This window comes from Dryas octopetala, chromosome 7, assembly GCF_963921425.1.
Source record: "Dryas octopetala chromosome 7, drDryOcto1.1, whole genome shotgun sequence".
NCBI lineage: Eukaryota > Viridiplantae > Streptophyta > Magnoliopsida > Rosales > Rosaceae > Dryas > Dryas octopetala.
In genome coordinates, this window is record NC_141372.1 from 21,716,208 (window position 1) to 21,728,226 (window position 12,019).

The 12,019-nt window shown below is 38.5% G+C and overlaps 3 long non-coding RNA genes across 3 annotated transcripts; all 3 read left to right on the plus strand.

Annotated features, from left to right (window-relative positions):
- The first annotated feature begins 474 nt into the window (after positions 1-474).
- LOC147280551 (uncharacterized) lies at positions 475-2,265 on the plus strand. Its single transcript, XR_015123578.1, has 3 exons — positions 475-573; positions 665-712; positions 1,402-2,265. It is a non-coding gene; the product is annotated as an uncharacterized LOC147280551 (long non-coding RNA).
- A 6,061-nt stretch (positions 2,266-8,326) lies between these two features.
- LOC147280552 (uncharacterized) lies at positions 8,327-10,123 on the plus strand. Its single transcript, XR_015123572.1, has 3 exons — positions 8,327-8,447; positions 8,539-8,586; positions 9,276-10,123. It is a non-coding gene; the product is annotated as an uncharacterized LOC147280552 (long non-coding RNA).
- An 856-nt stretch (positions 10,124-10,979) lies between these two features.
- On the plus strand, positions 10,980-11,718 carry LOC147280553 (uncharacterized). Its single transcript, XR_015123210.1, has 3 exons — positions 10,980-11,121; positions 11,211-11,447; positions 11,536-11,718. It is a non-coding gene; the product is annotated as an uncharacterized LOC147280553 (long non-coding RNA).
- Positions 11,719-12,019: the final 301 nt, after the last annotated feature.

The window sequence follows — 12,019 nt, forward strand, 5'->3', positions numbered from 1 at the left end:
TTTGTCCAAGACTTTGGTGAAACCGAAAGATATATTGAAGACCATAAAAAGTAAGAATCCACAGAATACATCTGTAATGTCCAAAAAAAAAAAATAATAAATAATAATAATAATAATATTTATGGGCTTTAAAAATTTGGGTTAAACTTCTAAGTTTGGGCTTTAGCCCAATTGTTTTACAAGAGATGAAAAGCCCAACTTAAAAAAAAAAAAAAAAAAAAAAATATCTGAAAGGGTTTGAAGATAATCACCAACGCCATTAGCTTTCTCAAAACTAGCACACCTAAGCTTTGATCAAGGGTGGTGATTCCTTTAGGGATAATCCTTATCTAAATAATCATTAGATACATCCCCTTAACTGAAGATGCTTGCCAATTAGACTATAAGAATAGTCTTGAGCAACAAAAAGAGCAGCACAAAGAAACTGAACAGAGGAGACAAAGAAGAAACCCGAGAGAAAAAGAGAAAGAGAGAGAGAGAGAGAGAGAAAGAGAGAGAGAGAGAGAGAGAGAGAGAGAGAGAGAGAGTGAACTAGAAAGAGTTAGAGAAGGAGAGGTTAGAAACTCTATAAAGGTTAGAAATTGAAATTTTTATCTTAAAAGTTTTTCTTTAAAATTTTCCATAAACTAACCTCTCTTAGTCTCTGTGTTTTTCTTTACTGTAGGAACTCACAGCTTTTAGCCTCTCTAGAACTCAAGGGGGGTATAAAAAGGTGAGCTTAAGGAACCCATGGAAACATGGGTGTCCTTAACAAATTTTTTCAAAACTTGTTGTTTTATAATTTTATTTACATGCCTTTCTTTTATGTTGTAAAACTAAAATTTGGTTGTAGATAGTCTTATTATAGCCTTAGAAACATGATTTACGGTTTGGAATTGAAGGAAAATGAAAAACAAAGGAATATGGAAAATCTGGAAATTTTTCCAGAAAATTCGCATGTTTGTGTGGCCTCCTTTCGAGCCTTATAACTTGAGTTTTAACAGTCCGTTTTTCATGTTCTTTATATGGTTGTAAAGAGGTGATGCAGGGCTTTAAAACAAGTATAAGTTTGCTCAATTTGGTGAACGTTTGATAGGTCAAAAGTCGAGTCAAAAATGAGATAAAAAAACTGGAAATCTGGGAAAAAACAGGGGCTGTTTAAAGTGACGATGAACAGTGCCCGGCCAGCCACCCCACTCGCACCGCCGGCGCGTGGTGGCGCGTGCGGCTGTTTCCGGCGACCTTTTTCGCCCAATTTTCACCCTCCTAACTCTATTTTTTGATACGAGTCCAATGGTATAAGCTTCGCGTCAATCCGACACCTCTAAGTGAGAGTGTGAGTTACACTCTCCTTAAAAAGAGAGTGAAATAAATTTAAATCTAATTAAGTTATATCTAAACTATATTTTTTTAAACTTTTAGACCCGAACACATAGGAACGGACCAAGAAGGAACTCGATCTCAAGAGATTAAGGTAGGGTCTCTATTTCCCCAATGATTGGACTATATTACAATTAATCCTTGTGTCATGTTGTGTGATTTATTTTCTTGTGATAATTTATCTTTATTACTTGTGATGTTATTTCTTCATTAAATGTATCAAGTGCACTATATTTGTGAATAAGCTTTTATTATTAATCTTGTGTGTGCACTGTGAAATTCCTAAGTTTGTGATATTTATTATTATGCATGTACTATTTAATTTCTCTATACATGCATTAATGTTTATCTTTACATGCATAATCACAAGTGCATAAGGAAAGTGTGATTGTGAACAAGGTTAAGAAAATGATTAATTGAGACACCAAGAAGAGAGGGAGATGAACTTGGTGGTCTTGTGATTTATTAGAGATACCATGGAGAAAGGGAGATGTACCTGGTGATCTCATGATTTGTGGAAGAATTATTGAAGAAAAAGTGGAATTAATTATATTCAAAATATTTGGGCTTAAGGGACGGACGGGTGTTGGCTCATACTTGGGACATTCGGGGCCACAGTGGAAGGATGCACGGTATGGGACGTGTAGGCCTGTTTGTCTTGGGTATGTGTCAACGGGAATGGTTAAGGAGTGAGTACACACATTCTCATTGCATATAATTGAAATTATTATCTGTATTTATTTTCTTTTACTGAGACATTGATTAAATGTGATAACTGGCCATGAGGGATCAATATACCCTACTGAGCCTTAAAAGCTCACACCCTAATAAATCATGCAGGTGACGGAAATATGACCAATGATGTGGAATACCCAAGGGAAATTTAGAGAATTTGCTGGAGTACTATGTTTTGTTTGTTTAACAATACATTGTAATATATAAGAAGATGAACATCTAGTGTGGTACTCTTGGAATAGTATTTTGCTAAATAAAGTCTATTCTTCATTTTCACTTTACTTAGTCTCTTCAATTATTTTATATTATTTTATTTTTATTTTTCTTCTCACGTCTTAATTGTAGAAAAATTTTTATTAATATGCGATTAAGACGTAAGTCACGCTTCACTCCTAGATATTAGATTTTATTCAGGATTGGGGTGTGACAAGTTGGTATCAGAGCTTATAGGTTTGAGAAATGGGACAAATTGAGTAGGATTATATTTCATCTACGATTTTAAAAGGTAAAAGAAATAATATATGTATGTATATGATTGATTTTTGTTTGCTGTTTGTATTCAATATTTATTTGTTTATGTTCTACTAACCCTATGGACAAATTAATTATGTTGACAGTATGGATGTAATTGAAGGAATGGATAGATGGGGGGGTTATCGCATCGGTCCTGAGGGGATAGCTCCTCTTAACCAAGCGGTATATGATGAAGCGGTCAATCAGGATGCTCGTAACTTTTTGATTAATGAGATTAGAGATATCTTGATTTTGTTTCCTCACCTTGCACCGGCATCTCAAAGGGAGATGGTTCGACACAGTGTAAGAGGACAGGCTCGGGCTTTAGTTGGGGCATTAGAGTTGGCTATGGATGATGAGATTTATGAGATTTCCCGTGAGATAGCAGTAGCACAAAATTTACATGCAGAACAACAGGTTATGGAAGCAATACCTATAGCAGCAGTGGCACCTGTGACAGAGATTTCTACAGAGTTAGCTTGTGGCGAGCCACACACACCCCCACCACCAGTCACAGATGATAGTTCTGACGACGAGTAGGATAGAGTGCACTAAAAAAATTACTTAAAGATGACCATATTTAGGGGGGTTGATTTTGGCAACTGGAAATATTTTGGTGGAAATATTTTGGGGAATGTTTTGGAAATATTTTTGACTTAGATACTAGGATAATGAAAATGGAAGGTAGGAGTTGTAAAAAAATGACAAAGTAAAAAAAAAAAAAAAAGATACCTGGATTTCTAACTATAATATTAAATGGTTGTTTACCCTTTTTGTGGTGTGGTTATAGATTATATATGTATTTGCGGTAAATAAGTTTGGAAATTATTTTATATTTGTAGAAATGCTAACTAGCATTAACTCTTATTCTATTAAGATGGCTGGAGAAGCAGAGGATGCGAACCACGTGTTGAATGGAAACGATGGAGTAATCGCCGCTATTCAAGACATGGCAAATGCGATTCGTGAAAGCAATCGAGGACGTCACGTAGAAGATGAAGTGGAACGAGTCATGCGAATTCAAGCAGAATTTCGAAAATCTCGACCCCCTGTCTTTAAAGGTATACCAGATCCAATAGTAGCAGAAGAATGGTTACGTCAAATCAGAAGAAGTATGATGAATCAGAGGGTACCAGAAGGACTACGAGTAACTATTGCCAGTTCTTATCTTGAGGGACAGGCATATCATTGGTGGGAATCAGTTCAAGGGATGCAAGACACAGAAAATATGACTTGGCAAGAGTTTGAGAGGATCTTCCTTGAAAAATATTTTCCTGGAGTTGTACGAGAAGCAAAAGCACGTGAATTCATGTACCTTCTCCAAAGGGAAATGACTGTGGTCCAGTATCAAGCCAAATTTGAAGAACTATCACGTTTTGCGCTTTACATGATACCTGATGATGCTACAAAAGCAAAAAGGTTTGAGGAAGGTCTTCGACCTGCAATCAAAGAAAAAGTGAATATTCTCAAATTAACTCGTTATGCAGATGTCGTAGATCGAGCACTTATAGCTGAACGAAGTACTCCAGAGGTAAGGAAAAATTGGATTCATAAGAATGCAAGTGGAGGACCAAGCAGCAAGCGCCCAAGGTTTGGACCTTCTCAACTTCCGCCACCAAGATCAAATGTGGTGAACCGAGACTCAATAATTTGCTATCACTGCCGGCAAGCTGGGCATTCCCAACGATTCTGTCCACAATTGCAGACATACCAGGCTCCTCACGCACCTCAATTCCAATACCGTACTCCGTACCCGCCACAACAGAACCAATGGAGGCCACCGATGGTACAACAGCCACCACGTCCCGGAAGACAACCCACTCAAATAAGACCTAAACCTCCACCTGGTATAAAACGTTCTGAACAACCTGCCCAGGCAAGAGTGTATGCTATGGGAGCAAAGGCAGAATCAATAGAACCAGAGATGGTGGAAGGTACATTCCTAGTATTTAATTCTTGGGCTAAAATATTGTTTGACTCTGGCGCTACACATTCTTTCATCTCAAAGTCATTTGCATCCATCCTTGAGTTAGAATCTGAATTCATGAATTTTCCACTGAAAGTTGGGTCTCCGTTAGGAGGTGCTAGAAAAATTGATAGAATATGTAAAAATTGCATGATAGAAATAGCGGGTCATAAAGTATATTTTGATTTGATGATAATGGACATGTCGGAGTACGATATCATCCTCGGAATGGATTGGCTCACACAATACCAAGTTATTATCGACTGTAGAAGAAAAATGGTAACGGTAAGTACATCGGATGGACAAACATTTAAATTTTACGGGGATAGGGAAACTCACCATCCTAGATTAACTGTTAACTTAAAAGAGGATGACTTTAGGAGCTTAATCGCTAACCTCAAGATCGAAAAAGAAGATGGACCGCAGATTGAATTCATCCCAGTGGTGCAAGTATACGAAGATGTATTTCCAGATGATTTGCCCGGATTACCCCCGAAAAGAGAAATAGAGTTCACCATAGAAGTTTATCCAGGCACATCACCTATCTCTATACCTCCACATCGAATGGCACCGGCAGAGCTTAAGGAGCTGAAGACTCAACTTCAGGAATTGCAAGAAAAAGGGTTCATTCGTCCCAGCACATCACCATGGGGTGCACCAGCTCTTTTCGTGAAGAAGAAAGACGGATCTCTCAGGATGTGTATCGACTACCGCCAGCTGAATAGAGTCACAATAAAGAACAAATACCCGCTGCCTCGGATCGATGATTTATTTGATCAACTAAGAGGATCTTGTTTCTTTTCCAAGATAGACCTTCGATCTGGATACCACCAGCTTCGTATCAAGGAGGAAGATGTACCAAAGACAGCCTTTCGAACTCGATACGGGCATTACGAATTCTTGGTGATGCCATTCGGCTTAACGAACGCACCAGCAGCTTTCATGGATATGATGAACCGAATTTTTCGACCTTACCTGGATCGGTTCGTGATCGTATTCATCGATGACATCCTCGTCTATTCCTCATCTAAAGAAGAGCATGAACAACACTTGCATTACGTCTTACAAACGCTGAGAGAACACAAGTTATATGCCAAGCTTAGCAAATGTGAGTTTTGGCTAACAGAGGTAAAATTTTTAGGGCATGTGATTTCTAAAGAAGGTATATCAGTAGATTCTTCCAAAGTTGATGCAGTGTTGAAATGGAATCAACCAAAAAATGTCACTGAAATACGGAGTTTCCTTGGGCTAGCCGGCTACTACAGAAGATTCATAAAAGATTTCTCCCGACTCGCTGCCCCAATGACAAAGTTGACACGTAAGGGGGCAAAGTTCGAGTGGAACGAGGAGTGCGAGAATTCATTCCAGGAACTAAAAATGCGATTAACCACTGCTCCAGTACTAATCATTCCTGAGCGAGGTGTAGGCTATGTAGTATACACTGATGCTTCCTTACAAGGATTAGGAGGTGTCTTAATGCAATCTGACAAGGTCATAGCCTATACTTCTCGACAACTAAAGTCACATGAAAAGAATTATCCTGCACACGATTTGGAGCTTGCAGCTATTATTCATGCTTTGAAGGTATGGCGATATTACTTATATGGCGAACGTTTTGAACTTTATTCCGATCACAAAAGTTTGAAGTACCTTTTCTCGCAAAAGGAGCTTAACTTGAGACAACGAAGATGGATGGAGTATTTAGAAGACTATGATTTTGGACTATATTATCACCCAGGAAAAGCTAACGTAGTCGCAGATGCATTGAGTAGAAAATCTCAAGGAACGGTGGGAAGCTTACGGATTCAGAAGTGGAAGGTTGTAGAAGCCATTCGTGAATATAATCTATACGTTGACGCCAATAACAATGATGCTTATCTTTGCAACTTAATTGCTCAACCAAGCTTAAAGGAAAAAGTCATTGAAAAGCAACAAGAAGATGCATTCTGCAAATCCATACGTGAAAAGCTCGCTGCAGAAGATGAAAATAAAGGATGGACCGTTCCAAAAGACGGTGGATTAAGATACCTGGGAAGGATATACGTGCCTGAAGTCCCGAATTTGCGAGACGAAGTACTACATGAAGCTCATTTTTCTACCTACACCATCCATCCAGGTAGCACTAAGATGTATCACGATCTACGACGACAATACTGGTGGAAGGGCATGAAAAAAGAAATAGCGACTTATGTTGCAAAGTGCCTCACGTGCCAACAGGTGAAAGCAGAACACCAAAAACCAGCAGGGATGCTCCAACCACTACCTGTAGCTGAATGGAAATGGGATAACATCACAATGGACTTCGTGACGGGGCTACCGCGATCGTCAAAGGGACGAGATGCTGTATGGGTTATTGTAGATCGTTTAACCAAATCTGCTCATTTTCTACCCGTAAAAACCACTGATTCCACCGAAACATTGGGAAAGCTATACATTAGGGAGATAGTAAGACTACACGGAATCCCAATTTCGATCGTTTCAGACAGAGATTCTAAATTCACTTCTCGATTATGGGGAAGTTTACAGCATGCACTTGGAACGAAACTGAACCTCAGCAGCGCTTTTCATCCCCAAACTGACGGACAGTCTGAGAGAACTATCCAAATTTTGGAAGACATGTTGAGGGCATGCATACTAGATTTTCAAGGAAATTGGGAAGACCACCTACCATTAGCAGAATTTGCCTATAACAACAGCTACCAGTCTAGCATAGGGATGGCACCCTATGAAGCACTCTATGGAAGACCTTGTAGATCGCCTTTGTGTTGGGCTGAAGTGGGAGAAGATATTTTGTTAGGACCAGACTTGGTCCAAGAAGCCACAGAGAAGATAAAGATCATCAGACAACGCTTGCTTACTGCTCAAAGTCGGCAAAAAAATTATGCAGACCGACGAAGAAGGCCACTAGAATACAACGTGGGCGATCATGTTTTTCTCAAAGTCTCGCCACGACGCGGAGTCAAGAGGTTTGGGAAATCTGGGAAACTTGCTCCAAGATTTATCGGACCGTTTGAAATTCTCGAACGGATTGGAGAGGTAGCATATCGATTAGCATTACCTCCCCAACTCTCTAGTATCCATAATGTTTTTCATATATCTATGCTTCGGAAGTATGAACCAGATCCAGCACACGTTTTGGACTGGGGAGAACTCAGCGTTGATGAGCAAGTATCTTTTGAAGATCGACCAATTCAGATACTCGATCACAAAGAACAAGTTTTGCGCACAAAGACCATTCCATTAGTCAAGGTTTTGTGGCAACATGGGAATGTAGAAGAAGCTACATGGGAATTAGAATCTGACATGCGCAAAAAATATCCAGAGATTTTTGACACAGGTACGTCTAAATTTCGAGGACGAAATTTTTTTTTAGGTGGGTAGATTGTAATGTCCAAAATAAATAATAATAATAATAATATTTATGGGCTTTAAAAATTTGGGTTAAACTTCTAAGTTTGGGCTTTAGCCCAATTGTTTTACAAGAGATGAAAAGCCCAACTTAAAAAAAAAAAAAAAAAAAAAAAATATCTGAAAGGGTTTGAAGATAATCACCAACGCCATTAGCTTTCTCAAAACTAGCACACCTAAGCTTTGATCAAGGGTGGTGATTCCTTTAGGGATAATCCTTATCTAAATAATCATTAGATACATCCCCTTAACTGAAGATGCTTGCCAATTAGACTATAAGAATAGTCTTGAGCAACAAAAAGAGCAGCACAAAGAAACTGAACAGAGGAGACAAAGAAGAAACCCGAGAGAAAAAGAGAAAGAGAGAGAGAGAGAGAGAGAGAGAGAGAGAGAGAGAGAGAGAGAGAGAGAGAGAGAGAGTGAACTAGAAAGAGTTAGAGAAGGAGAGGTTAGAAACTCTATAAAGGTTAGAAATTGAAATTTTTATCTTAAAAGTTTTTCTTTAAAATTTTCCATAAACTAACCTCTCTTAGTCTCTGTGTTTTTCTTTACTGTAGGAACTCACAGCTTTTAGCCTCTCTAGAACTCAAGGGGGGTATAAAAAGGTGAGCTTAAGGAACCCATGGAAACATGGGTGTCCTTAACAAATTTTTTCAAAACTTGTTGTTTTATAATTTTATTTACATGCCTTTCTTTTATGTTGTAAAACTAAAATTTGGTTGTAGATAGTCTTATTATAGCCTTAGAAACATGATTTACGGTTTGGAATTGAAGGAAAATGAAAAACAAAGGAATATGGAAAATCTGGAAATTTTTCCAGAAAATTCGCATGTTTGTGTGGCCTCCTTTCGAGCCTTATAACTTGAGTTTTAACAGTCCGTTTTTCATGTTCTTTATATGGTTGTAAAGAGGTGATGCAGGGCTTTAAAACAAGTATAAGTTTGCTCAATTTGGTGAACGTTTGATAGGTCAAAAGTCGAGTCAAAAATGAGATAAAAAAACTGGAAATCTGGGAAAAAACAGGGGCTGTTTAAAGTGACGATGAACAGTGCCCGGCCAGCCACCCCACTCGCACCGCCGGCGCGTGGTGGCGCGTGCGGCTGTTTCCGGCGACCTTTTTCGCCCAATTTTCACCCTCCTAACTCTATTTTTTGATACGAGTCCAATGGTATAAGCTTCGCGTCAATCCGACACCTCTAAGTGAGAGTGTGAGTTACACTCTCCTTAAAAAGAGAGTGAAATAAATTTAAATCTAATTAAGTTATATCTAAACTATATTTTTTTAAACTTTTAGACCCGAACACATAGGAACGGACCAAGAAGGAACTCGATCTCAAGAGATTAAGGTAGGGTCTCTATTTCCCCAATGATTGGACTATATTACAATTAATCCTTGTGTCATGTTGTGTGATTTATTTTCTTGTGATAATTTATCTTTATTACTTGTGATGTTATTTCTTCATTAAATGTATCAAGTGCACTATATTTGTGAATAAGCTTTTATTATTAATCTTGTGTGTGCACTGTGAAATTCCTAAGTTTGTGATATTTATTATTATGCATGTACTATTTAATTTCTCTATACATGCATTAATGTTTATCTTTACATGCATAATCACAAGTGCATAAGGAAAGTGTGATTGTGAACAAGGTTAAGAAAATGATTAATTGAGACACCAAGAAGAGAGGGAGATGAACTTGGTGGTCTTGTGATTTATTAGAGATACCATGGAGAAAGGGAGATGTACCTGGTGATCTCATGATTTGTGGAAGAATTATTGAAGAAAAAGTGGAATTAATTATATTCAAAATATTTGGGCTTAAGGGACGGACGGGTGTTGGCTCATACTTGGGACATTCGGGGCCACAGTGGAAGGATGCACGGTATGGGACGTGTAGGCCTGTTTGTCTTGGGTATGTGTCAACGGGAATGGTTAAGGAGTGAGTACACACATTCTCATTGCATATAATTGAAATTATTATCTGTATTTATTTTCTTTTACTGAGACATTGATTAAATGTGATAACTGGCCATGAGGGATCAATATACCCTACTGAGCCTTAAAAGCTCACACCCTAATAAATCATGCAGGTGACGGAAATATGACCAATGATGTGGAATACCCAAGGGAAATTTAGAGAATTTGCTGGAGTACTATGTTTTGTTTGTTTAACAATACATTGTAATATATAAGAAGATGAACATCTAGTGTGGTACTCTTGGAATAGTATTTTGCTAAATAAAGTCTATTCTTCATTTTCACTTTACTTAGTCTCTTCAATTATTTTATATTATTTTATTTTTATTTTTCTTCTCACGTCTTAATTGTAGAAAAATTTTTATTAATATGCGATTAAGACGTAAGTCACGCTTCACTCCTAGATATTAGATTTTATTCAGGATTGGGGTGTGACAACATCAATCATCAAGACAGTATACATTGCCAGGCAAAAACATAGGGTCATCGAGAGGGCCGGTAGATCAGAGATGCAAGTATTGCTAACTAAGCTGAGAGAACATAATTATGTTGAGTGGCATAGAAGTTCTGATGATGTGTGACTGACCTGTTTTTGGACTCATCCTGAGAGTGTTGATATATTACGTGCATTTCTGCATGTACTGATAATGGATTGCACTTATAAGACTAATAGGTACCGTTGGCCACTTTTTGAGATTGTGGGTGTGACTTCCACTAGCATGACATTCTCTGTTGCATTCGCTTATATATGTTCTGAGAAGGAGGATAATTATACATGGGCTTTGGGTTGAGTACGGTCTTTATTGAATGATGACTGTCTTCCTAACGTGATTGTCACGGATCGGGAACTAGCACTCATGTCTGCAATCCCTAAAGTGTTTCCTAGTGCCAGACATTTATTGTGTAGATGGCACATTAGCAAAAATGTGTTGAAAAATTGCAGGAAGTTGTTTGTTACGGTTGACCATTGGGAGAAGTTTAATGGTGCTTGGAATTGTTTGGTTGGATCGGAGAGCGAGGATGAGTATGTGAGTCGTTTGCGTGACATGGAAACCAACTTTTGTTCATACGCCGGAGCTATTGAGTACATTAAGGATAGTTGGTTGATACCTTATAAGGAGAGGTTTGTGGCTGCATGGACAGATGCTTGTATGCACCTTGGTAACACCACTTCGAACAAGTAGTCTATTTTTGTTATCATTGACTTGTTATATGCTTAGACACACATACTAACTTCTTGTTACGAACAGGGCTGAAAGTGCACATTCAAGGTTAAAGAAGGAACTTGGCACTAGTCAGCTTAGTTTTGAGTTATCATGGCAGCATATTCATACATTGATAGAGTTGCAGCATACACACATTAAGGCATCATTTGAGAAAAGCCGTTGTTTTATCCAGCATAGTGTCAGGAAACATGAGGAGATGAAGGAATTGTTAGGCTATGTATCAGATACAGCATTGAATATAATTGGTTGTGAGATAAGGAGGTACCTTCACTAACTAACCTTCATTGGACGCATTAAACACTTATTTAGTTTGTACCAATAATTTATTCACTTCTTTCATATTGTACAGGGCTGAATGGATTGGAGGTGCCTTACCATGTGATTGCACCATTCGTCGGACACACGAGTTGCCATGTGCACATGAGATTTTGTCGTATAGACGACGTAACCGGCCTATTCCACTTGACTCCCTTCATCCTTATTGGAGAAAGTTGGATTACAATAGGGAACCGGAGGTCACAAAACTCTCAGATCCTCCAGTTAATGCCACAGTAGATAGACTAATAAAATGGATGGAAGAGCAAGATGCAGACACCCAGAAGCACATAAGTTTGAAGTTAGAAGAGCTTATGAATCCAAGTTCCACTACTCTGAGAGAATCACAAGTGAAGACCACGACTAGGGGCCGCCCAAGTAAAGCTGAAACCTCTACTAGGCGTTTGCCATCTGCATTTGAGTACGTACTTTCCGGTTGTGACAGTCATTCACCCTCACCGTCCATTGGCAATGTTGGATGTAGCTCGCCAAAAAAGAAACTAAAAAAACGGGCCAAC